General features: G+C 38.2%; 1 protein-coding gene across 6 annotated transcripts in view; it reads right to left on the reverse strand.

Moving 5' to 3' along the window:
- Window positions 1–27,251, reverse strand: part of OXR1 (oxidation resistance 1) — a 355,773-nt gene that overhangs the window by 300,114 nt on the left and 28,408 nt on the right. The window lies entirely within an intron of this gene.

A 27,251-nucleotide genomic window follows, 5' to 3' on the forward strand; every position in this document is an offset into this window, starting at 1 on the left:
TTTACAGATCAAAAATACTCCTGTTGAAGAAAACACTATTTACTTTCACTGTCATGTAGCCATTTTTTTCCCATCTCATATTGATGAGTTGACTTCAGAACAAGAAAATCACTAATTATTACCAGCAAGGTAAGCTAATTTTATTAGCAGTAAGCTAATTTTAATTCTCTTGGTGTTACACTGTTTCTCTCTTTTGGCACATCCAGATATTTCTGGATTGGTAGGAGATGTACATTCCTTTCAGTAGGTTCTATGGCTAGGACAGCTTCTAACATAATCTTCCTCTTCATTGTAGTGATATGCTTGAAGAAGAAATTACAAAGTATTTCCATTTATAAAAATATGAAAATGAATGCTGTACTTGATAAATATATGTATTAATTAAAAATACCTTAAAATGTGAAGAAAATAGTCCACACAATGATTCCACCTTCCTTTCTTCCTACCTTTCCTGACTAAGGGACATGGATTTTTCAATTATTGACCATCCAAAACAACTTAAAACCCCCAACAGGGCCATAATCATGGAACCACAGAATGGTTGGAAGGGACCATTAAAGATCATCTATTCACAGCCCCCCTGCAGTGGCCAAGGACACCTTCCACTAGACCAGGTGGCACAAAGCCCCATCCAGCATGATCTTGAACAACATCCTGGTATGGGACATTCACAATGAAGATATCAGACCCACTTCTCTGGATACAGACTGTAAAATCTTAGTTACCTGCTTAACCAGCTACAACACACATTTAAAAAAGCTCCACTTGCTTTTGATGCTGCTACTCTTGCAGAAGCTCCATTGTCTGTGCTTAGATTTTGGGCTTGGCTTTGTCCTCTTAGGGTTTGATGGAGAAAGCAAAGCACAGTGTGATAATCCTGTCATTAGATCCTCCACCAACTTACACCTCTATGATGAACCACTCCCTTTCCCATTCCCTCTTCATGTGCTTTAATTGATATTCATTTCAGAGCTAAGAAAATATTTGCCCCAGAGATATATAAAGCATTTATGATTGTATTTCAAAGATTTATACTTGAATCCATAAATCTGTGACATAAGTCCCTCATATATCACCTCTTGATCACAGCACTTTACTTTGGCATGTGTCTGACAGACAAATTGATCAACTCTTCTATCCCAACCAAACCTCCAATATCCCTTCTTAGGTTCTCTTTTACTTTGGCCTTTATCACAACTGTCGAGTTACATTATGCTACCTCTCCCTGGTAATAAAATAAACGATGGGAGATGGAGAGATCCCTTTAGTGTTGACTCCATCTGCAGAACTTGGAAGTCATTCAGTGGTTAATTAGAGATATGCTACTGATGTAAAGTTACTAACTTGACTTATTACCAAACTTCTCCCTGTCTACAGAGTTTTACCAAGTGTAATGATGTACTTTACCAGTGAGATGTACTGACATAACTCTCTACACTACATATCATCAGAAATACTGTTAATATAATTGTTACCACTAGGAGCCAATCAATGGATGAGCTGAAGATCTTCCTCTTAGTAAGCAAAAAAATACATAATACAATACATTTGTCTTACTGTTGGTTGCTTTTCTAATACAGACTTTTTCTCTCTGCCACATCAAATAATCTCTGTTAGTCTCTTTTAACTTGAATAAACCAAAGAGAATATGAAAATTGCTCATCTGTGCCTTTGACTGTGTAGTGGTTTACCCCACCTGGCAACTCAGCCCCACATAGCTGCTTGCTGATTCTTCCCTGGTAGGAGAGAACTGAAAGGGCAAAGGTGAGAAAACTCATGGGTTGAGATAAAGTTTATTAAGTAAAGCAAAAACTGCATATAAGCAAAGCAAAACAAGGTGTGCGTTCACTGCTTCCCATGGCCTGGCAGGTGTTCAAACATCCCAAGAAAATAAAGGTTCCATCCCATTTAACGGTGTTTTGGGAAGAAAAACAACAGTACTTTGCACATCCTCCCTTCCTTCTTCCCCAGATTTATATGCTGAGCCTGATGCCATATGATCTGGGATATCCCTCTGGTGGGATATTCCCACCTTGCTGTGGGAATGGGGTGAGGAGAAGAAATAGTCTTGACTCTAAGCAAGCACTGTTCAGCAATGAAAAAAACATCCCTGAATTATCAATACAGTTTCCTGCACAAATCCAAACCACAGGCCCATGTCAGCTACTATGAAGAAAACTGACATTATGCTAGCTAAAACCAGCATGTGCTGTGTGAAGAAATGAATGTTACAATGACATGGCTGGGATGCTGTTGCAATTGGATTTGTATTCTACAGAAATCATTCATCTTTAGTAATCTAAAAGTTAGGCAGCAAGTCAAGGCTGTGATTGAGGCTTCACTATAGTCAGGGGATAGAGGGTGATTCCTGCCACCTCTTTTAGCCATAAGCTCAGAATGAAATGAAGCACACTCTGGAGATGCATCCAGTCCCACAGTGCACTAGAAACAGAGATGTGCAAATAAAGTTAGATAAATCCAATGCAAACACCTTGCTCATGGCTGTTTAACAACCTGAATTAGCTTGTGCAAAAGTGAAACCTTACCATTGATGTCCACGGGACCAAACCCATTTTCAAACAGTAGAATAGTTATAATATTTTGTTACTGCCTTGTGCTAACAGTTGTGCTAATGAAAGTGCTGATATGTGATCACTGAAATTACTCAAGACATAAAATTGGATGACAATTATTTCTGAGGATGGATTTCTTGTTCATGCATAAATCTCTATTTCTTTGCCCTTCTTTCATTATCAGATAGCTCATGGCTCAGAAAGAAATGGCTTTTCCATTTTAGAGCTGGATTAGATCACTTCCATTGAGGAAGCATTATGAAACCAGCATAGTTACCTACTGAGTATTGACTGAAAGTTGTACTTGTAAGTGATTCATCTCTTCATGTGTTCCTAAGCACTTATTAAAAAAAATATAGGCCTAAGACAGATCAAATAGAAAAGGATAGAAGGGATTCAGAGGGATCAAAGTGAGAAAAGGTTACTCCCAAAAGCCTTCTGAAATGACAGTCTTCAAGTCTTCAGGACTGAACTGAAAGTACTCCAGTTATTATCTATTTGCAAACAGAGCTTGGAGCATGCCAACAGGGAAATGGTCTTTCCTCTGTAGGGATCATTCTATATCCCAAACAAAACCTTGTTTCTTAAATTACACTTGTTTTATGAATTAGGAACTTTCAGCTCTCTTTCTGCATTCCTTTTGCATTTGTATAACTTATCCTAAGTGTTGCTATGGTGTGCAGTGGGATGGCACAGCACTGATTGGAGCAATATTGCTCTAGCAGCTGAGCTTACTCAAAATGTTCTAACACTCAAGGTATTTCTGAGCATGCATAAAGCTTCATTTAGACTTGACATATTTTTTATGATATCTCCTTGTAAATTGTGCATTCACTGTCTATCATTATGAATTATAGGCTCAGGATGACACAATCTTTTGAAACAGCTTGGTTCAAAAACAGTTACTTTTTGTTGATAATCCCATCCTAAAAATCCACATTTTTTTTAGTTTCGGGATATATTCTTACTAATATGTTCTATATTCATTAAAGATTTTTGCAAGTCAGTAAGCATCACTTTACTTTACACACACCCTAAATGATATAATTTGTTCAGAATTCTCAACATCTCTTCTTTTGGCTTATTCTGAATCTTATGCTGTTCTTACCCATCCCTCATGTAACTCAGACATCCTGTACTGCAGCACTTCATTTACTTTTTTTTCATTTGTATGTTAACTGAAATTCAGGCTGTCAAAATGTTACTGCACATAACATCACCTTAGAGTCATGGTTTAAGTTGAAATTTGAGTTGAAACTTCCTCAAACAAGACATTCTCTATGTTAAATTTCATTAATGCCCAATCACATATATCTCCTGGTGATAAGTTTAGCTACAATTATATCACTTTCAGAGACAGCATTTGAGCCTCTGTTCCCCATAGCCCAAGAGAATTGGTTGTGCTAAGGAGGACCATCTTCTTTTGTACCTATTCAACCTGCACTATTTTGTATAGAAAATTACTTATTACACCAGGGGCAGGACAGAAGATAGGGATAAAGGAGAGAAAGTGAGGGGCTGTATCTTATTAGTTAAGACCTCTTTTAGAGGGTGCAAATATTGGTGGTGGGTTGCAATAAATAAACATAAGAGAAAAATCCGCCTATTTGAGACTGTTACCTAGTTTAGTGTCCTAAATATTTGGCTTTCTGTACTTATCCAGGGTGTGATTTCAGGTCCATGATCTGGATCACACAGATCTGAGCACATTTGCCTAAGTGTGTGGGTCACTTTGCTAGAATATGGCTCAGCAGACATTAGGATCTATGTTCTGTGGCACTTTGTTCTATTACCACTGCAGTGATGAGAAATATTTTCAACTTTGGCCATAAACCGTAGGGAATTTTTATATTAAAGATAGTCAGTAAACTATGAATCTGCACCTGATAGCTATGTCTGTCCTCAGTGTGTTTATTTTTCCCTTTTTTTTTCCTTGAATAAAGCTTAGCACTTGAAAAGGGTACATTAGTTATGATATTTTAGGATCAAAGGCCTTACTCAGCCATCTCCAGTGAAACAGAATATTAATTGAAGTAGCCCTCTAGCAAAACAATTGTAATACACCTTTCAAATCTGCAGAGGGGGTGGCCACCTTTGGTATTCAGATTCAAAGATTTCATAGGAATGTTGACTTTTCCCTCTCTTCTCACGTTCATGATCAAAGAGTCCATAAAACTTCAGCTTTGATTAGCCTCTGTCTTTCTAGGCAGTACCACATGCACTGGCAAACTCTGGCCTGGATTTGTAATATTTTTGAAGCTGAATAATTCACTGATTCATTAATGCTGGGGACTGCTCATAGCACACTAATAAAAGTGTGCTCCCCAGCTGCCAGAATTTTGACAAGATCCAAGGCAGATGTGAGACATCTCCATGTCTCCTACCCTGCAAAAGGGCTTAATTGCTCTCTCACCACTCTCTCCCAGTGGCAGCCTCTGGACATTTTGTCACTCTTGTAGCATGAATTGTGGTTTACAGCTACTACTGAACGCAGCTGGTGAGATTCAATCTGCAGCCATGCTGCAGGCTTTCCAAGATATCTACATGGGGCTGGCAGAAATTGCACTGGAGCTGGTACAGCAGACCATTACCCTGAAGAAGACATAAAAGGCAGAGAGGAGAGATATCTGTGGCATCTCAAATGACAATACACACTTTTGCCTGGACAACCGAGTCATACCCAGTAAGCCAAGGCAGGAACACTGAAGGAATTCACAAATCTTCAAAGTGTACTGACTAACTTATTTTCCATCCTGTTTTAAGAGTATATTCTGATCTAATAGCCTCATTTCAGTGTGTTTTAAATGATGTATAAAGTGATAAACCCAACTCACTAGAGGCATGGATATTTTTCTATCATTATGCTGTTCAATGAAGTTAGTTTCCCTACTTGTTGCAACCAACACCAAGCCCCATGTCCCTCCCTGAAATTTCCAAAATAAATATTTTGAAGTATTTATGAGACATTTATCTTTAATTATTCCACTCTTCATCTTTGCAGGGTCTTGACTGCCTTGATCTGGAAATCCTCTATTTCCAGTAGCTGCATTAAGGTGTATAAGCACATTTGCCTACACAACTTCCCTTATTACTGATTTTGGTTAAAGATACAATTAAGTGCAACTTATCATGTAAAGAGATGGGACTAGAAATACTCACAGTTCTTAAATTAAAAAACTTGAAGGGTTTTTTTCAGTTTTTTAGTTCATGTAAACAGTACAAAATGTCAATATCAGCAATTATTTGGGTAGATCTGGCAAGTATCCCAGACAAGGTATAAGTGGAGTTCAAAGATGGATTGAATATCTTTCCACAGTTTCTCCCAGGTCTATTTTCTTCAGTTCAAATAAATGACGTAAACCAATGTGGAAAGCTTCACATTAGTCAAATAACATCTTTGCTTTACAGTAATTGCAAATATTTACAGTCTTTAGAGGAAAGAATAACAGCATTGTTAATAACTACTGATCATCATTTAGGATCTGGAAAAATGTTTGGACTGAAACCCTGAATTAAAAGAGATCAAGATATCACCTCCAGTTCTTTCATGTTTACTTATGCACTTGGACCTCAAGGGGAGTCAACTAATGCTTAAAATTATTTTAAAAATTCAAGCTGGTAGTATTTGAGTAGATCTGGCCTGCTTCACATCCAAATTTAATTTTCCTCTTTTGTCTTTAGATAGTAATTGTCATCTTTCTTTATCTTTTTTGGTTTGAAATGTGCATTAGTCATAGTACCTCTTTAGCAAAGGTCATCTGGCTTGATGATTAATGCCTCTCATCTTCAAGAAAAGCACAAAGAATACTAAAATCCTCATCAGACTAATTAGTAAGAATGCCCTTGAGCCAGCCACAAGTCTTAGTGAGGATCTGTCATGAGTTCACAGAACTGCTATGTCTGATCTTTTTATTTACTTCTTTTAAGTAATATCTGGTCATTCAGTGGAGATCACAGACACAGAAATCACTGGCTTGGGAGTTTCAGTATTTTTTCCCATATAGTTAATTTCAGTGCACTGAGTTGATCACAGTTTTCAATAATGAAAATTGCTCATATGCAGCTGATTATATGGCACAGTAACAAATACTGCCCAAGGAAGAAAAATAGAAAAATATAAAATACTTTACTTAACAAATTGAACAGAAAAGCAATGAAGAAAAGTTAGTAATCTTCCAAAGATCTGTATTTTGTCATATAAGGAAAAATAAACAAAGGCACAGTGGTCAATTTATTTCTGGTTTTGCTTTAAGAAGGACTATATTGTGTTTTAATAACTTTTCTGAAGTTTTAGTCAGTCCTTTCTTTTATTTACTTTAGTTTTGCTGTCATTATCATTGGAGTAGTGTTTTTCCTATTTCAAAATGACATAATTTACCAATGAGTCAGAATCATAGCTCCATATAGCCTTCCATTTTTAACATAGAGTAAAAACAATGAAAGATTTGTTTGAAGACAGAGCAACCAATCCATATGTGTCAGTGTCAGCTTACTTCTCCAGGTCACTTCAAGACTTGATTCATCACTTTTTAAGACTGCATAAACATTTCAGGAAATGTTAATGAGCACAAGTCTGCACTAAACAGTTCTAGATTTTGTTGTCATTAGCTGTCTGTTTAAATTTTAATTTTATCGCCCAATTACAAATTTTTGCCCAGAACTGAGATACTGGCATTTCTGAGAAGTAGCTCAGGATTTATTTTTAAAAACATCAAACTTATTCTACAGTTGATTAACAACATTCCACAAAGCAAAATCCAGTGAGATTTCTTTTACTCTTCAATATTTATGGTCTTGTTGTTAAGCTTCAGGATCAGCACTAAGGCATGTCTTCAGTCCTGGAACCTGCACTCCTCAAATCTTAAAATCTGTATTTTCACACATCATCTTATTTGTAGCTGTGGAAATTATTCTGTATCCCCAACATGCTTTATGATTTCCCAGTTGCATACTCTGGGATGGAATCATAGAATAATTTGGGTTGGAAGGCACTTTAAAGATCATCCAGTTCCAAACCCCCTGCTATGGGCAGAGACACCTACCACTAGACCAGGTTGTTCAGAGCCTCATCCACCAACCTGGTCTTGAACACTTCCAGGGGTGAGGCATTCACAACCTCTCTGGGCAACCTGTTCCTGTGCCTTGTTACACTCACAGTCAGTCAAGAATTTCTTCTTAATATCCAATTTAACCTACCCACATTCAGTTTAAAGCCAGTACCTCTTGCCCTGTCACTACAAACTCTTGGATAAAGTGCCTCTCCAGCTCTCTTGAGGCCCTCTGTAGGTACTGGAAAGTGCTCTAAGATCTCCACCGTGTCTTCTCCAGGGTGAACAATGGGACCATTATTTTTACTGCAAATGAACCATTAACTATATTTGCCTTACTGTACTCAGAAAGCTGAAACCTTCTTCTTCCTTTCTCTCTGTTAGGGCCCAGCCCACCCCTGGAATTTCAGGACTGAAATTTCAATTCCTGAAATCTAGATAGGTAGATAGAATTTTATTAGAAGCTTTGTCCCTGAAACAAACTTTCTATATTCTCCAACATGAAGTGCATAGTTTCTGCTTGTTGCTTGTGACTTGACTGTTCCCAGTATCAGCAGAAATACTGACAGTAACCCAAGAGCTCCAAGACCCATAAAACTCCAAGAAAATGGTTTTCCTGCCCTCCTTGCTACCCTTCCCCTCACAGCTATAAGACTGAATAGCACCTGCAGATTTGCCAGGCATTCCTGACATCCTCACAAAACCTTTTCTAGTTTTGCATTTAGTAGGCTTCCTACAAAAACTATGAAAAGTGATTTTGGCAGTGTCAGTGGGATGACTTCGCAGTAAAATTATTTCATCATTAGCTGACAATTCCAAACAGAGATGTATTTGAATAGGAAAGCAGGAATGACAGCTCCATCCTCTGACTTGCTGGGCAGCAGATCCTTTAAAATGCTGATTTACTCTCAAAAGCAATGCTGCAAATAACAGCATTGTGGGTTCTATTCTCTTTCGGGGATTTCCATAACAAAAAGACGGGACTTGTAAGTGACAAGATGTTTCATCTAATGCCTCCTTTCAGAAGGGAAAGTCAAGTCATACAGTGACATACATCCAACTGTTAAAAGTATTAATAAACCCTTCTGTGTTTGCAATAGATAAAAAGCATATTTGGTGATTCACTAAAAAAAGAAAAACCCAAAGCACTCCAGTTCATTTTCTTAAGAAGGTGTCAGCTCTGAAACATTTATACCAGGCAGAATGTAATGTAGCCATTACCACAACCCAACAAGGTACAGTATACATAAAAACCATTACAGTTCAATAGGTTCTATTTTCAAATAAGATTAACTATTCAAACAAATTAGAATTGAACATATGATCTTTTTAGAAATGTGGTTTTAAAATATGAAAATAAGAGGTAATTGTTTCAGCACTGCTGTCCTGAAATTTTTTTTTTGTTTCTGTTTAAGAATCTACAACTTTCTGAGCAGGTCCCTATAGAACTAAGTTTTGTGGTTGATTATCTTTGATTATGCACCTGTAGTTATATTTTGAGTCCACTGAAGAAAGGATTACAATTTTTCTACCTGGTCAACAGGTTCAAGGCTAAGATATGAACTTTTTTTTTTCAGGACCTAAATTTTACTGTTCCTTTCCAGAACTGTTTACTGATATTTCCAGCCTGTTACCCTGCCAATAATGTTTCTATTATGTACATATGTATGTTTGTGTCCAGATATGTTTATGGAGTGATTTTTCTCCTTCTAAAATTATTGTTTTGGTGGGTTTTTTTTTCAATTTTCATCCTCAATCACTAGTACATAATCCTTTGTAGAGGATGAGCATCACAAATCATTAACATTGCTTTATTATTTGTTATGCCAAAAGACATGACCTAGCAGACAAATTAGGGAAACTATCCTTTCTAGTCATTTAATCCCAAACAAGATCCCAAATTTTACATGAGAAATACATATTAGTGTTATATATTTTCCAATTTTTCTTTTCTTAGTTGATGTTAGTTTCCTAATCACAAATATTTGCAGCATATTCAGAATATCATTAATCTCTTAAGAACAGTATTTGATATATTTCCACAATGCAGTGTAGATAAAATGTCATTTTTGGTAAAAAAAAAAAAAAAAAAAAAAAATCCACAATCACCAAGTTATCTGAGAACCTTTTGTAACCTATTCCTTGCACAGAAGGAATCCAGTGCTTAGGATAAATTAAGGGGCTTGCTGATAGCATTCAGGAAGTATGCATGGGAAGTTACAAATCCAGCTCTCCAGTCCACTGCCTAACAGATTTCTAATACCAAATGAATACTTTAATACTTAGGTGACATTAAAACTGAGCAAACAATATGCATCACCCATCTTCCTCGTTTTATGGAAAAGATACTGGCAGTCTCATTCTAGTGCCAGTCACAGCTTCATTCTCTCCAAACATATAATTTTCATCTTCTGCATTTGAATTCTGAAGGTGTTTTACTTTATGCAACATTTTAATACATTATTTTATTGCTTCAGGAGAAATCAGAAACCGGGATTTTACTTTGGATTTTTGGACTAGGCTTTTTTTTTTAATATTATTTGGTTTTAGAGACCAGAATTTCAAAAATCGATGTCCATTTGATTGATAAGCAGTTGAAAGAAGACAAATAGGCAATCCAAGGGCAGTAATCAGTGTCGTTGCCACCTAATTTGAGCTGTGTTGATTTTCTGAGGGACTAATGTACTAATGTGTTAATTGCTATGTTTCTTACCTCATGGATGTTATCCTAGTCAACTAGACTCCAGCCAAAAATACCCAGATCTATTTGACTTACTGAGTTTCCCACATAAAGCAGACCTTGGTCCTACAAAGCTTCCTAATTTCTGACACCCTTAGGAGAAGTGCAATCAGCACCACATGAGCTAAGTAGGACCTGAGAGCAGCCAATGCTTGGCCTGATAATCCAGCTGTCCAATCTCCTCTTGTCTCCTACACCATTTTTTTGGAAGGGTGAAAAGGTGAAAAGGCAAAGAATTAAAAAAATTTCTCCAAGTGTTGTGACACATTTTCACAAATATTCCACTCTTATAGAACAGAAACTACATGGGAAGAAAACTTAATCTTCTTGCTTCATGATTGGAAAGAAGAAGCTTATGAGGGGATACAAACTTGTTTTCCTCTCCACTAAGTGAAGAGACAAAGTTTTCATTTGCTCTTTCTCTGCTATGGAGTGGTTCTGTATCCTTTCACTCCTTTAGATGAAGGATCAGACTTTTGTGCTTACAATTTCTCTGATAATATTATGTAAAATGAAGAAAGTTTGTCTTTTTTCCTCCAGACTTGTGGAGAGAAATGACTGACCAATAAATTAATAATAAGGTTTTTGCACTTTTATTTAAAAAAAATCTGGCCTTAGATTCTGTACATTTTTCCATTAAAATAGCTAAACAGATAATCATTAAGTGCTTTCTGCATAAAACAATTGTACTTAAAAACTCTGTGTGAAAATGAACTTAGTCTTTTTGCCCATCTTGAACTATGTTTTTGTTGCTTCATTAAGGTATTATTCCTTGTGACTGGCAGAATTTTCCAATTACTTATGATATTGTCTTCTAGTGGCTATGTGAACATTCAGTCATATGACCTTCAGTGGGGGCTATACAAATCCTGATGCATTCTTTAGGGTTTGGAACCATTATAGTCAAATCTTGATGAACATTTTCTGTCAACAATAATCCAATTAAAAAACCACGAAGAGTAAGCTATGCCTAAAAAGGAAATTTATGCTATTATCTGATATTGGAAAATTCCCCTGAATTTCCATTTCCTTGTTTTCAAATATATGGGGACTAATTCTACTCTCGTCAATAGCTGATGCCATGGACCTGCACACAGGTAAAGGAGAACCTGGGAAGGACTGGGAATTTCATAATTATCTGAATGCTGACTGTCCTGACATTTCCATCTGGTAGAGCAATGCACGTTTCTGAATATATGGATTTGCACTCCTCTCTGGTAATGCCATTCATAGATTATTTTTGTCTAATCTTTTCCAAGATTTACGCTTGACAAAGTATAATTGAACATTTGCACACATGAACAATAAACTACAGCCATCACTTGCCCTTTCAACATTTGTAGCACATTTTGGCTTGATGTCTGCTGTATTCACCAAATATGTAAGCAATCTGTGACAGAGCACTGTAGATGAGATTGATGAGGATTAGGAAAGGAAGTTGTCATTTTTGTCTGTTCCAGACTTTGCATACCCATCCTAAATGTAGAATATATTGATTGAAAGATTCTGACATTTCATTTTCTATTATAGCAGCTGTCCCATTTTTCCTAAATGACAGACAATAAACATGACCAGTGCCCTCCAGATATTTGCAGCTTCTAATTTTCTAATGGCTCATTATACATTCCCCACATAGTGTGTTTGCTATGGGATGGCTAAGAAGTAAGACATAGCATTACATCAGCCACTTAGAAAATCCTGTTATGACTCCGTGCCAGTAAGAACATAACTAATTCCCCAGTAAGAATATCACTGTTTGTTCCCTGAGTTTCAGCACTCACCTCTCGAGGTGCTGTGTGTGCCTTCATCCTGCTTGAGTGGGAGATATGTAGCCCACTGGGGTAAAGTTTAGCTACATCACTGGACCGAAGGGAAACCTTGTGAAGTTGGGTCTGCACATTGAACTGACACTGTTCAGTGGAAGGTGTCCTAAATGCACAAATGTTAATCCTGTTATTCCATCAATATTACACAGGATCTCTTTAGCTGAAGTCTAAAACCCTTTTACCAAATAGGTTTCTGTGTCCTATTTAAAAATTCCTAGATTTAAAAATCTAGAAAATATTTTCCATGTTTACCTAATGCAGATCTCCTTTTTTCTAAATGTCTGCTGGTCACCTCTCGCTTCACAATGGCAGAATCCAGAAGTATGATAAGAAATTGAGATACTGAATCATTCTGGATAATCAAAATGTAATTTACATGTTTTCCCCCACTGGTTCAAAGATTTTTTTCTAAAGAAATACTCAAGGTGTATATCTCTGGCATCAGAAAGCTGCAAGTAATGGGTGCTTATGAAGCCCCTGTTGATGGGATGCATAGACCAGTGGCCAGTGCACGCGGGGCTGACTGAAAACGCAGTACATTTGTCTCTGATCTTTAAACCATTTAGCACTTGCTTCCCTGGAGTGATTACTTCAGAACTGAAGATGATTCAGTGTTCCTTTTGATAAATGGTTCTTGAAAGCCCAAGACAGGCTCTGTCTGGAAGAATTCACAGCCATCTGCTGGGAAGTTAATGTATTCATTTCACACATACAAATGGCTTTGTGGATGATGTTTCACTGCCTTGCACTAATATGACTTTATTTGCATTGAAATCAACCTGCACCACTGCAAAAATGGATTTATAATCTGACCCATGGATTCCATTTAATGACACAAACCCCTCAATTACAGCAGCAGGAAAACATATGGAAAGAAGGAATTCCTGTAATCTCTTCTTTTCCTTCTAATTGCTCCTTTACTAAACTTTTGTCTCACATTGAAGAAGAAACCTAAAGACTATGTTCCTCTCTTTTTTTTAGCTTCTGCCCCCTCCTCCCCCCCACCTTTTCTCCCCACCCCAATTTAATCCAAATCCTTTGGTTATTCCTAAATTCATACATTGTGTTGTAACTGAATAAGAATAGTTTTTAAATGGGTTAGGTAATACCTCATATATTTTCATCACTGTCATTGGGATAAATGTTTCTGAGTGATATGTATTATTTTTTATTTCCATGTTGGTGATGAATATAGTTTTCTTCAAGCTACAGAGATTGTACTATTTCACCAGTGTGATCTGTCTTTGAGACTTGCCTTTTATGCTTAAGAAAATGTATGGAAAAAGCTCAGCCTTGCACCTCTGAAGTGTCCCTGCAAGACATTCTGCTGGGTATTTTTCACCTTGAGAAAAATCTCATGTGATGGATTTCTTCCCTTACATTAACCTTCTTGAAGTCACAGGAAAGAGCCTATTGACCTCAAGGGTACAACTTTGGATTTAAAACTGACTTGGAATATAAATCTATTGTTTCCAGCCTTCACTTAATAATAGTCACAAGAATTATAAAATCAACATTTTCAAAGCCAGTAATGCAGAAACTATGCACTCCTATTCTGATGCATCATCGTATCAGAGCCTTGGTTTGCAGTCACAGCAATTCCACTGAAGTCAGGGAACCCACCATGGCTGGGGGACGACACAGGTGTAATTGGAAATAACTCTAAGTGAGACAATGTGTTTAACAGTTGTAAACCAATTAACTTACAGCACAACCAGGGGCATATGTTTGGGCTTGTGAATCCATAAACATCAATGGGCATAACTCTTTTTGCTTCAATGGAATTAATTTAGACTCCGAGTCAATGGAGATTTTGGCCCCTCTCTTCGGAAATACAAAACCTACTCCATAATCTCTTTGCAGTTTAGATAAATACAGCTTAATATCTAATTGGTGATGTTTACACATTTTTTGTGGATCTCATAAATCATAGTACCATTTTAATCATCAGTATTTCCGGATAATTTTCCAATTAATTCAGTAAGCAGAACTGAAGAATTAATGAAATAGCCTTTAGTCACTCCCCAATTTCTTATTGTAATCAGGTGTTCCACAAAGAGCTAGGTCCTGTTTTCCATGTCCTTCTAACAGCTTTACTCAATATATCAATAAATGTGTTTTCAAGCATAATATTCTCTTGGCATAATCATCTGTTCATTCAGAATTACCATCTGTGCCTTGCTGGAGATTTCATTCTTTTATGAAACTGGCAGTGATGGCAAAGTTCATTTGAATTCCCAGGACGTACAACCATCAAACAGTTTGAAATTCTCTTTTCCAAGCCAGTTTTTCACACTGGTAGAACTTTTAAGAACAGAGAATTCATGATTTTTTGTTGTTGCTGTTGTTGTTCCATGTTTCACGGAACACTGTCCACCATCCTTCTCCTCCTCCTACCATCATTTTCTCTACCAAGTTCTTAAGTTAGGCTTGATGGATGAGACTCCCTGTGAAGGCCATCAGCACTTGTATTTTAATCAGCAGTACAGATTGCAGTTGACTTAAATGAAGCATATTTCCCACCCAGGGGCTGAGCACATTGTCTCCAAGCAAATCATATTTAAAAATAATCCTACAAAAAGATCCTATATCATATAAGGCATGAGAAAGATCCTATATCATATAAGGCATGTACAAGCAAATATCTTTTGAATGCAAAGGTACATATCTTTTCCTTATCATATTTATGAGAGGGAAAGGTTTCTTTTTTCTTCCTTATACTTTACTCACTGCTAGAGTCCTGTAGCTTTTGAACCAAGCAGCTAAAAGACAAGAAACACTCATCTTTTCTTGCTGTTGACTCTTTCCCCTAGATATTTTCAAAATTTCCACATTTCAGTCACAGAATTCTATAGCAGGTAACATGGTAATTTACTTTTCTGCTTATTTTAAGGATCTTTTTTTACAAGGAAGATAAATGTATGACTTTGTTTCTTGGTACTGTGCAGGTCTTTCAGTCACAAATGGAAGAATTAAAAACCCTGAAACCTCACTAGGAAATATAATGTATTGAAGATACCTAGTTCCTTATGTCTGAATCACATCCCTCTTTTTCAGAGCTTTCAGTAACTAATTTCTACAAGATTATCATATATGATTCCCTGCACATTCTGTTGGCAACCTAGCAACCTGACTTGGAACATGAATGTGGAGATTTTTAAGTGCCCAAGTGGTCCTTCTCAGTGTGGAATTCTTTAGGCCAGCAGAGATAGTTATACAGGAGCCTAGAATCTGGAACTGGCCTCAGTGTCCCTCTACAGGAGTCCATATCTCTACAGTGATCACAATGCCTAAGGTTTTGCTCAGAAGGATCTGAATTCCAGGTCACCACAATGGAGTGGAGCACTGTAGGTAGGTAAGTAACACAACTTGTAAAGGGGTCTCTGGCCTGAAGAAATAGGCAAAAAGGTGGAACAAGTGCAATTGTGAAGCTGAACTAGAAGTTCCGTTTCACTGTCTGTACTGGGTGCATGCCAGGTTGGTTTGCTGTTGTCATTCACTAGAAATTTCTTTCCATACTGTTTCCCTTTGGTTGTGTGAGACATCCTCAGAAAGCTATTTCTTGGTGATGTGGTTCTAATTCCAGAAAACAACTGCATGAGCAGAGACATGATCCAGACATTTTCATTTGGCTCACATATAGAATAGTTTTCCAGAAATACGGAGAATAAAACTGAATCACAAGCTGGTGTGCAGTGTGCAATGCATAATAATGCATAACGTTATAGGCTGGGGACGGTGTGGCTGGACAGTGCTCAGGGACCTGGGCGTGCTGGTGACAGTCAGCTGAACATGAGCCAGCAGTGTGCCCAGGTGGCCAAGAAGGCCAAGGGCATCCTGGCTAGTATCAGGAATAGTGTGGCCAGCAGGAGCAGGGAGGTCATTCTTCCCCTGTACTTGGCACTGGTGAGGCCACACCTTGAGTTCTGTGTCCAGTTCTGTGTCCAGTTCCAGGGCCCTCAGTTTAGGAGGGACGTTGAGATGCTTGAGCGTGTCCAAAGGAGAGCAACGAGGCTGGTCAGGGGCTTGGAACACAAGCCGTATGAAGAATGACTGAGGGAGCTGGGGTTGTTCAGCCTCGAGAAAAGGAGACTCAGAGGTGACCTTATCACTCTCTTCAGCTTCCTGAAGGGTGACTGTGGTGAGCTGGGGGTTGGTCTCTTTCTCCAGGCAACAACAGACAGAACAAGAGGACACAGTCTCAAGCTGTGCCAAGGGAGATACAGGCTAGAATTAAGGAGGAAGTTTTTCACAGAAAGAGTGGTCAAATACTGGAATCATCTACCCAGGGAGGTGGTGGAGTCACCATCCCTTGATGTGTTTAAAAAAAGACTGGATGTGGCACTTGGTGCCATGATCTAGTTGAGGTGTTAGAACATGGGCTGGACTCGATGATCTTGAAGGTCTCTTCCAACCTAGAAATTCTGTGATTCTGTGATTCTTTCAGGGAGAGGTGAGCCCTGTTTCCCCAGTGCCACAAAGCAGAGTCCTGTGCAGTGAGTGGACTTCTGTGTGCTGAAGTGGGATTATTAACTACTATCTCAAGGAACAGTCTTTTCACTACCTGATGTTAGACATTTTTGCCAGAAAAATTAAGGTGTTTCAAACTGTTAATAATTAAATTATTAAAAATAATGTAAGAATAAATTAAACTGTAGGCTTTTCAGGATGTGTTCCAGAACGGTAATGGAGCTCCTGCCTTCCAGTAACTTCCATGGAGGCTTTCTATAGCATTGTCACCTTCTTCAGATCCAAGGAGGCAGCCAGTACCACCGGGTGCTGTGAGGGCTGGCTGCTGCTCCAGGTAAGCCAGGAGGGAGTGCAGAGAGGCAGCAGGGCTGGCAGTCACCCAGACACCAGCCAGAAGGGACCGGGGTGCTGAGCAGCACGTTAGGGTTGGACCGGGTCTGGAGACAGTGACCAGCCCTGCCAGTGTGCAGGGCTCAGACAGCACCCAGGCCAAGTCAGAAAGCCCTGGCAGTGGGACTGGACCAGAGCAGGAACAAGAAGCTGCTCCAAGCTCCTGCTGCCAGCAAAGAAGCTGGCCTTGGGCTCAGGACTCACACCTTCACCCTCTAGCTGCATCCCTGGGAGGGCAATGCACTCAGGGCACTGGCAAGGTCTGGGATAAATAGAAGCTGCAAGTTTTAAGTAAAAACTTTCATAATAACCAGCCAAAATAGCTGAAGTGTATTTAGAAAGAAATTTGTTAAGGAAGGCAGTACTACAAGTTTTTATTGATTCGCTCTCAGTTTCTAAATGCCAGTGATTAATTTACACCCTGAAGTGTGACTTTTACCACAGTCATTAGTGGGAACATAGCAGATGTTGAACTCTCAGCAAAGCCAGCAATATAACCTGTGCTGTTTGGCATTACTATGAGGGAAAAAAAGTAGGAATACTTGTAAAAATGCCTAGTTTAATGACTTCTGTGATTTCAGTAAAGGGTTCCATAGTTTTTCTCACATTAACAGGGGGCTTTTATTTTTTATCCCTAAAACCTCATCTCCCTGCTATGCTGTACAGATCAGTTTAGTCATATCCTAGCTATTAATACTCTTCCAGCTATAGGTTTAGGGGAATAATAAATATGCATTTCCAAGATCTACTAAAGCAAAGAGAGGGTTATTGTTCTGTATGCTAGATTTCTTGACCCAACAAAAACTGACACAAAAGCTCCCAGGCTTGATTAGGCCACTGGTTTATCTAATGCACTATCTTGTTCACAACTTAGAGAACTCAAATAACAGCATGTTTCTGAATTTTAAACCTATGCATCATAGTGTTCTGCAAATTCACTTTATATGACATAAATAGTTTAAAGTGATCTCAATAGCTTGGAAAATCTGTTTCATCTTATGATTTGGTAGCTTATGATTGCATAGCTTTGACTATTTACTGAGGCACTTGCCAATTTACATCATAAGATGCTGAAAAACACTTCAGAATTTTACTGCATTTTTCACCTGTAGCTTTGTTCTAAAGCCAATGAAGTTTGGAACATTTCTGGATCCATGCCCACAGCTCACAATGGCTAGTCAAAGATTTTGTTAGGCCTTCTGACTTGACTTTACAAAATACACTGCAAAAGCAGATCAAGATTTCTCAGTAATGTAGACAGAACCACATTGTCATCTAAGGAAAACAGCTGGAGTCAAACTTTTGGTATGGGGAGAGAAAGGGCAGCAGGTAGAGCCAATGTTCTGTTCTGCTGGAAGGAATATGTGACTTGAACATCCCAGGTTAAGAACCTTTGTTCAGTAGATACACTAACTTTGGAAGTTAATATCTCACCATCTACCCTGAACAGAGGAAAATTAAGCTCTAAGCTCCAAAACCAGCAGAGGATTTTCAAATATTGTTTGAAAATGACCAGAAGTGGTTTTGGCTGAAAGGCTCCATGAGAAGTATTGTTTAAAAACACAGAACTGGAAGTTCAAAGACAACTTCTAAAAAACATCTAAGGAAAGGATCAGGTAGAACAATTGATAACTTGTCTTGCAGCTTACAGATAAAATGAGACTTTGAAGATTTAGTGTATCCATTGTAAGGCTCTTTAACTTTTGTTTTGTTTTTTTTTTTTTTAATTTTGTTGTAGTAGTAGTGAGGAAGCTTTGCAGATGCTGAGCCCATGGTGCCTTTACTAATATAATTGTTTTCTTTAGGTTCATACTTGATGCTGCTGTTAGGCTTGTCTCCAGATCCGTGGCATTATGGAGACTGAGATGAATTAGGTCTACCATCACAGACTGCTCCCCTTCAAAGTAAGTTGCATCAGACTCTGCAAAAGCCAGAATTACTTGCTTTGCTCAGGAAAATTTGTGCAAACATCTGTCAACTAAATAGACCTTACCAAAATAAATTCACAGTATATGGAACTAGTAGTATAGCTGTCCCTTCTTTTAGTATAGAAATTATCTCAACTAAGACTGTCCATAGAAGATACTCTTTTGATACAGAAGACTTGATGATGTTCTTAAAAAAAAAAAGGGGAAAAAAGGGAAGTAGTAATAACATCTTTCTAGCAGATTCCTTGCGGTGTATAAGAATACACAGAGGTTACACAATCTGCAGTCACACAGGGACTGTGTTACCTTTCTTATTGCTGGCAGTGGGTTTGAAGCTGGTGATGACAGACCCAACATATTAGCAACTTGATTGTTATTTTATACCACACAGATATGGTGAGGGAAATACCCACAATGTCACCTTGACATGTCACTTCTGAAGTTTCATGAAAGCTGCAAAAAGGCAGGAACTTGCTTTTCATGTAGTGACCTAGTAACTTTAGAGGCCTATTCTTTTTTAGAAATGTAGTGCAAACCAGTATGTTAAATACGTGATTAAGTTAAAATGATTTTGTTTTTTTTTTTGTGCTTACAGAGGACACATAGTCCTGATAGTCATTGCTGTGCTCTGGGCACTACACAGCCAAAAGCAAACAGGCAGATAAAGTAGTCATATTAGAGAAAGAATGTCAGCATAACCAACTGCTTGTTTGTTTCTGCTTGCACCAATCTGCCAGCAATGTTGGAGCCAATGCATTCTACCAGATTGTTCACACTTAATTCAATCCCTTTATTTCACAGATCTTTGTTCATAAAATGCTGTTTTAATTTGGAAGCCAAGGGAATGCCTTACACTTCCTCATCCATGCAACAAGTTATATACTTTTACATGCATACTGCACACACACACACACACACACACACACACATATATATATATATATAAGCACAGAAACAAATTAAGAGCTTTGTTTTGGTATTTTTCTTTCTTCATCACTTTAAGTATCAGGAAGGGTGACATTGCCTAAATAACTTTAATTCACAGCAAGTGATATAATTATGTGATGCAACAGTTATCAGCCACTAGGTGGATTGTGCATTGTTGATACCTGTGTATTCATATGCATATTTTTGACAGCTTTTGACAAAGAAAAATTATATTTGAAGTTTTTAAGGAAACATGGTTCAGACAAAATCAGTGGCAAAGGGCAAATGTACTTAAAGAAGTGTGAGTTTACTTCTTTGTTGTAGAAATGGCTGATTTCCTTTTCTGCATAAAAATATTTTATGATAATCACTATGAATGGAAAATACATCTAGTCTGACTTCAAAGTTTCTTATCTCAGATGATAAAATGTTATTAGTAACTTTGGTCAGGAAAATTACTGTGAGTACACAGGCAAAGACTGTGTCTTTACTTTTCATATGAATTGCCAGTGTTGTCATATCAAAGATGTGGTAGCTGGGTAAACTAATGCTGAGTTTTGCACAAAAAAATATTTCTTGTGAGACATTTACCATCCATTCTAACATTGTCAATCATCTTCAGCAGCAACAAATGAATTCTAAGTTTTAAGCCAAAACCTAATGATAGCAGAGAAGTTCTCGTTACAACTTAGCAGGAATAGGCTTTGAGTGTACGTTGGGTGCACGAGGTCTGATAATAGCTCATTTCCCTTTCTGAGCAGAGGATTAGAAGTCTCAATATATTGTTGCACCTGAAGCATGAAATTACTTATTTTTAAGACCCAAATTATAAACTTCTAAAACAAATAAAAGGAAAATTTTTCTGGAAGAATAGTTGTTATGACTGAAGGCCTGTACCAGCAAAGTAACTGACATCAGACATACACCCAAGACATCAAGCAAATACAAATGTATATTTTTCTCTTTTTAACCTGATGAACATGGTATAATTTCAGAAGGATCTTAAATTAATGAAGTCTAATGGAGACAGCTGACTGGGAAGCATTCCATGTGCATGTTGAATAATATGCTCCTGTGTGTTTTCTCTATGTGTATATGCATTGCAAATCTGATTCCACGTATTCAGAGCCATATGTTACAACACTTCACAAAATAATGTCATATTTTACATTGTGATTTTACAGGCTTTCTTATTATTTAACCATCCTTAAGATTATAATTATCCAAATTATTTAACTGCAAGCACAAGCTAATAAAGGATTTCTTTTACCAGATTGCTGAACATCACCTTCCACTGCCATTGCTTCTCATCCAGCCACATCTATGATTGGTATAATTTCTCTGTCCTTAGCTTACTGGATTTTTAATTCTCAAAGCAATTCTTTCACAGTGAGGATGGATACAGTAATTTTTAGGAGAGTGAAAAATCCTTGTTTTATATATACAAGGAATAACCCCCCCTCACATTTAATTTTGATCTTTGCTTTACTCCCCAGCTGCCTGGGGAAAGAAGGACATTTGGTGCAGGTGAATGACAGAGCTCAGGGAGGGCAGGAGCATGGATGTGCTTCCTCTCTCCCTGCAGAGCTCCTCTCTCCTCTCTCCACCTGAGTTTCTGAGCCACATCTCAAAGACACAGAGTGCCCATTGACTACATGGAAATCAATACCATACAAGAGGACATTTGATTAGTTTCTAAATTAAGATGAATTAGTGTTTTGTGTCTGTTTTGAGGGGACAGTCCCAGCTGCCAAGGCGTGACTTGTGGTGAGCCTTGCTGGAGGAGCCTACAGGGAGCGTGGGCAGATCCTCAAGCTTCCATGGATAAAATTTGTTTTCCCACTCCACCATTGTAACTCATGCATAGAGGATGAGAAAATAGGTAGTATATTATTAGCTGATAATTAACATTGAGGAGTATTCATAGGCTCAGTTAGTTACAGGTAGTTTAGAAGAAATTATGCCTAACACTGCTTGCAGGTGAGAATTTCTGCCTCTGACTCCATGTAGGAGTTCAAACTCACCCAGGCAGAGTCTTTGACTTTGAATCATTTTTAGGGTTTTAAGACATAGGGAGGATGTCCCTTCCATGATTACAAGTGTGCTTGTCTATAAAAATTCATGACTGGGTCTGTGGAAACCTAACTTTTTCTCATAAGAACTTAGGACATTTCACACAACACCTTGGTACTAGTGTGCCAGAAGTAATTAAAATTTACTATAATGTATTTTTTGTATTTTTTCATATATTAATGATAATGTACTCAGAGAGAATACACATATTAACTGCAATATTTAGACAGTGTAAATTTTTCTTTGTTCTCCTCTACAACTAAATTTTATTCTTATCAATATAGCCTTCAACTTTTTTTTGCATGACACAGCATCTTTCTGAAGCTGAAGTTTAGAAAAAATCCTGTTTGAAATTTTGCTGGCATACGCAAACCTGCCATCTATGGAGAAATTGGAGGCATTTCAAGTGACTGATACACAATAACAGTGGCAGATTTGCAGTGATCTGAGCAAATTAACATTAAGTATGAGTCTTAAACCACATCAGGAAAAAGAAGAGATCAGAAGGATCAGTTTCTAGGAGATAGACTCTCATGTATATTATCTGCTAAACCATAAAACCAGGAGGACTTTTTAGAATGGATTTTCCAAAAGGTCTTTTTCTTGGCATTCAGTATAAAGAGACACAAAATTTCATTATGGGTCCTCCAGTGCATTAGGGAAGTGCATTGTGATTACTCTGCATCATCCTGGCAGTATGAGATACCAGGACTATCACAGATCAAGATTACAAAGTTTTCCCCAAATTCAGAGCTGCATCGCAGGTACTTGCCAAGTCAGCATAGGTAGCAGTAAAGGAGCGGCAGCATAAAATCAAATATTCTCATGTGACTGTAGAGGCAGTTTCCTGAATCTCCAGATGTGCATCACAAGTGAACACATTGTAAGAGCTCTACCTGAGATTGTGTAGGTTTGCCATGACAAGTCAAAATTTGTTTTTATGGTTATGCAAGCCTAATTATTTCTTACTTGGTATGAGAAGGAGAATCTGACCATGTAACAGCCCATAAAACTGCTGTGAGAACAAATGGGGGGAAAAGGTCAGTCACACAGGCAGCTCATGCTACCACTGAATTCTTTGCAGTAGTCTACAAACCGTGCAATGCATTCTGAAATATGGCATCAGCTAAAGATGCACAATGTCTCTTGAGTGTAACTTTTGAGGGTAGTATCAGGTTCCTATTTTCTGTACTGTGTTTGTGTGGAAAGGTTTTGGTAGCTGGGGATTACAGGGTTGGCTTCTCAGAGAAGCTTCTAGAAGCTTCCCCCATGTCCAACAGATCCAAGACAGATATGCTGCTGGTCAAGGCTAAGTCCATCATCAATGGTGGTAGTGTCTCTGAGGCAATGTATTCAAAAAGATGAAAAAAACCACCTGTGCATCCAACTGCAATCAGAGAGGAGTGAGACTATGCGAGAGAAACAGCTCTGCAGGCACTGAGGTCAGTGAGGAAGTAGTGGGAAGAGGTTTTCCAGGTGCTGGAGCAGAGATTCCCTGTACCCTGTGGTGAAGACAGTGGTGAGGCAGTCCCTGTGTCCATGCAGCCCATGGAGGTCCATGGTGGAGAAGATGGATGCCCAAAGGAGGCTGTCACCCCACCAGAAGCTCAAATGCCAGCAGGCTTCTGGCCAGGTCTGTGGAGCCCACACTGGAGCAGGTTTGCTGGAAGGACTTGTGATCCTGTGAGGGACCCACGCTGCAGCAGTAGCAGAACTGTAACCTGTGGGAAGGACTCACACTGGAGAAGTTTATGGAGAACTGTGAGAGGAACCCCACTCTGGAGCAGTGTGAGAAGACCTCCCCCTGAAGGAAAAGGTAGCCTCCATCACCCTGCACCACTGGGGAGGAGAAGGTAGCAGAGAAAATCAGGAGTAAAGTTAGGCTGAAGAAGAAGGTGGGGAAGGAGGTAAGATGTTTTTAAGATTTGGGGATTTTCTTCATTGTCCTACCTTTTTTTTTCCCCCCAAGCCTGTTTTGCCCATGATGATAACTGCTGAATGAACTCTTACTCTCCTTATCTCAACCCACAAGCCTCTCTGTATCTTTGTCTTCTGTCTGAGAAGTGATAGGGTGGCTTTGGTGGACATCTGGCATCCCATTAGGGTCAACCCATCACATGCAGCAAATTCTACTGAGATAACTACATGATAGAAATACTGATTATACACCAGCTGGTTTTATCTATTTTGTATTTGCATTTATGTACATGGTGTCCTCTTCACAGTTGTGCAAGTATTTATATGCTTAGTAGTGAAAAAACCCATCATAACTTTTCAAATAAGATGAGTCTGTCTTTAAAACTGGAGCTGAAATGATGAAATAACAAGTCTGTGACTCATCATTGTTGTACATTGTTATTGTCACCTCCACAGCTAGACCAATACCTTTTGAGAGCTGCTTATTTTTAAGGACTTACATAAGTGAAATGACCAGGGGCTTACAGCACACTTTATCTCTCTTGGAACAATTTTTTCTGTTCTAGCACTGTAAACTTGTGATCTCCTTTCTGTCTATCTTTTTTCTTCTGGCTATGCAGTGCAAGATGTGTAATATTTGATATTTCTTTTAGATTACCGATATCTTAATTTATTGTCATGTCCATTTGATTTGGTTCTCTACTTACTTTCCTTCCTAGAGGTAGTGAGAACAGAGTTTCATTTTGCTTTTGACAAACTACCTCTTCAGTGACAGTATCAGTGCTGGAGAAATTGTCAGGTTTGGGTTTTTAATTTTGTGCTAAAGAGACTGATGTGCATAACAACTGTGAATGCACTCTAAATAGATCCTACTTCCATTTTGCTTCTACCTTAATAGGTATCAACTTTGTTACTGTGTAGGATTCAGCATCAGTTTTGAAAAACTACATTTTCATTGCTTACATTCCATTTCTTTAACATGTCTTAGTCCTCAGGCTGTATTTGATGCCACAGATCCTGGGTTCTCTCAATTATCTGATCTTTTAATTTGCTGAGGACCTTATTTTGACAGCCTCATTTCAAATGAGCAGTTCTTTACTCTCACTATTTACTATTACTCACATTGAAATCAATTGGCGTCTTATAGATCATCTTCAGGGCAAAGATAGCAAAAATTTGTTTTCCCATATCTACAGAAAAGTAATAGTTTCTACTGGTTTTTATTAAATGATGCATTTCAGGTTACCTATTTGCCTATATATTGTAGCCATTGGACTGTATCCATGCATTGTACCCATTGAATAGCTTTCCACTCCAGAGTCCCCTGACTCTCAAGAGCAATCACTAGTACCATTTTCCCTGAGACAGGTTTTTCACAAGGTGGTGATATCTGTTTGCTTTTCAAAAATTTATTTCTTCTTTCTTTCTGTCTGTTTTTTCCTCATACTCATTTGCTTCTTGATTTCCCCCTTGTTTTAATTTAATTTATTCTTTACTGTATTCAGCTAGTTGTGCAAGTTAACTTGTGAGACTGAAACCCTGATTTATCTCACTGAATTTTAAAAATCTGAGGTTCCAAATTTAGGAATTTATGATAAATTAAGAAACACCTTCAGTGATTCAGGCTTTCTAAAATTTCAGTAGTCCCTTGAACATGATTATTCCTCTGTACTTACTATAAAACTCCTGAAATAGGTACTTCAGTTATTGAGGTTGTAGGTGGAATGAATCTAAATGCTATTTCAAGCTTTCATGCATCAGATGAATGACTGTGTTTCTGGAGAAGTTATGTCAATTGATAATCATGTTTCTAATCTGGGTTTGCTTGACTTTAACTCCCAGCAACTGCATCTTGCTGCTCCTTTGGTAAAACGGAATGGGATTGTTAAGCAAATTATCCAATCTCCAAATAAACTTCCCATCTGTCTTGAAAACCTCTTTTATTTTCCTACTGTTCTTTCTGCAGTGCTGACAGTTTAACAGAAAGCAGCCTCCCAACAGTGCCACGAGCTGCAGGAATGCACAAAGGTCCCTCCATGCCTCAGCTGTTTCATCTTCACGTGTCCAACAGTTGCATTGAGTCTCTCAGGCACTGGCAACATAGCTCCTTCTGAGGTCCTGAATCTTTTTCTTTTTCTCTCAAATACCACACCTTCTCATGCAAGATAATGGCCAGTTGCTGCTCATGAATGCTTGATTTGTGCTTGGCTGTTTCACCTGTGTGCTGTTGGCAGGGGTACCCCTGGGCAATGGGGCCATGGAGCTCTGCAGAGCTGTCCCCCCTCTGCAGAATTCTCTCAAGTTATGACTCTTTAACACTTCTGCTCCATTTTAAGAAGACAAAATATTTGAGTCCCAAGCTATACCTCAATTCTGTTCAGGCAATTATTTCTATAGAAGTGAGCCTTAAGAAATAAACCCTCAATGGCAGTAAATGCCTCACCTTCAGAAAGTCATTCTCCAGAAATTCTAGGTGAGTTTAGTAGCAATGTAAGAACTGATACAAAGAACAGTGTACGTTATGTGAGAAAAACATTCTGTAATTATAGTAATCCTAATATCAGAATCCTTTCCTGTGCACAATATTGTATTCCAGGACAAACTAATGTGCATACATTTCTGATTTCAGTATTGCTCAAAATCCCTGTTTACAGGACCAGAAAATCTTTCTAATGTTCAAGTAATTTTTTTTTATTTATAAATTATGCTGGTCCAAATGTTACTTTCTAGCTACAGGGCTCTGATGCAGCTGATGCTGTCTCACTCACACCAGTAAGTCTTTTTCCTGGACATTTCTGTCGTCTGAAAACCATATGTACTTTTTAAACAATATATTTATACCCTCTAAGTGATTCATTGAACCAGCATACTTTTTCTCCCTGTTTTTCTGGTAAATTCAAATTAACTTGTGCTGCAGTGCAGAAATGAAAAACAAGTGCATCATGTAATCCATTGTTTATACATAGAATCAATACATCTAATAGAGATGTAAGCTCTTACTGCATGTGAACTTTCCGTCTACCTTGTTCACTATCACAGAATATTAGAATTGAAGACACCAGCTTCTCACAGGCTAACAGTTTTCATGGGATTCATACAACATTTTCATTTCTGCAGGTAGACATCGATCATATCATAGTTTATCACAGTGGGTAGATTTTTAGTTTTCTCTGCAGGTGAAGCATGGTAGATATAAAAAGGTATTCACCCAGTAACCTCCAGAAATCTTATCTCTATTACACAGTGCACAGGTAAATATGCAGTATTTGTGTTAATAATTTTCAGCAGTGTAAGTTCCCTGAAGCTGTTGTTTCACATCAGCCCCCAAACAAATGTGGGTACTGACCAAAGCCTGGCTG

The sequence above is a fragment of the Agelaius phoeniceus genome, chromosome 1, assembly GCF_051311805.1.
Source record: "Agelaius phoeniceus isolate bAgePho1 chromosome 1, bAgePho1.hap1, whole genome shotgun sequence".
Taxonomy (NCBI): domain Eukaryota; kingdom Metazoa; phylum Chordata; class Aves; order Passeriformes; family Icteridae; genus Agelaius; species Agelaius phoeniceus.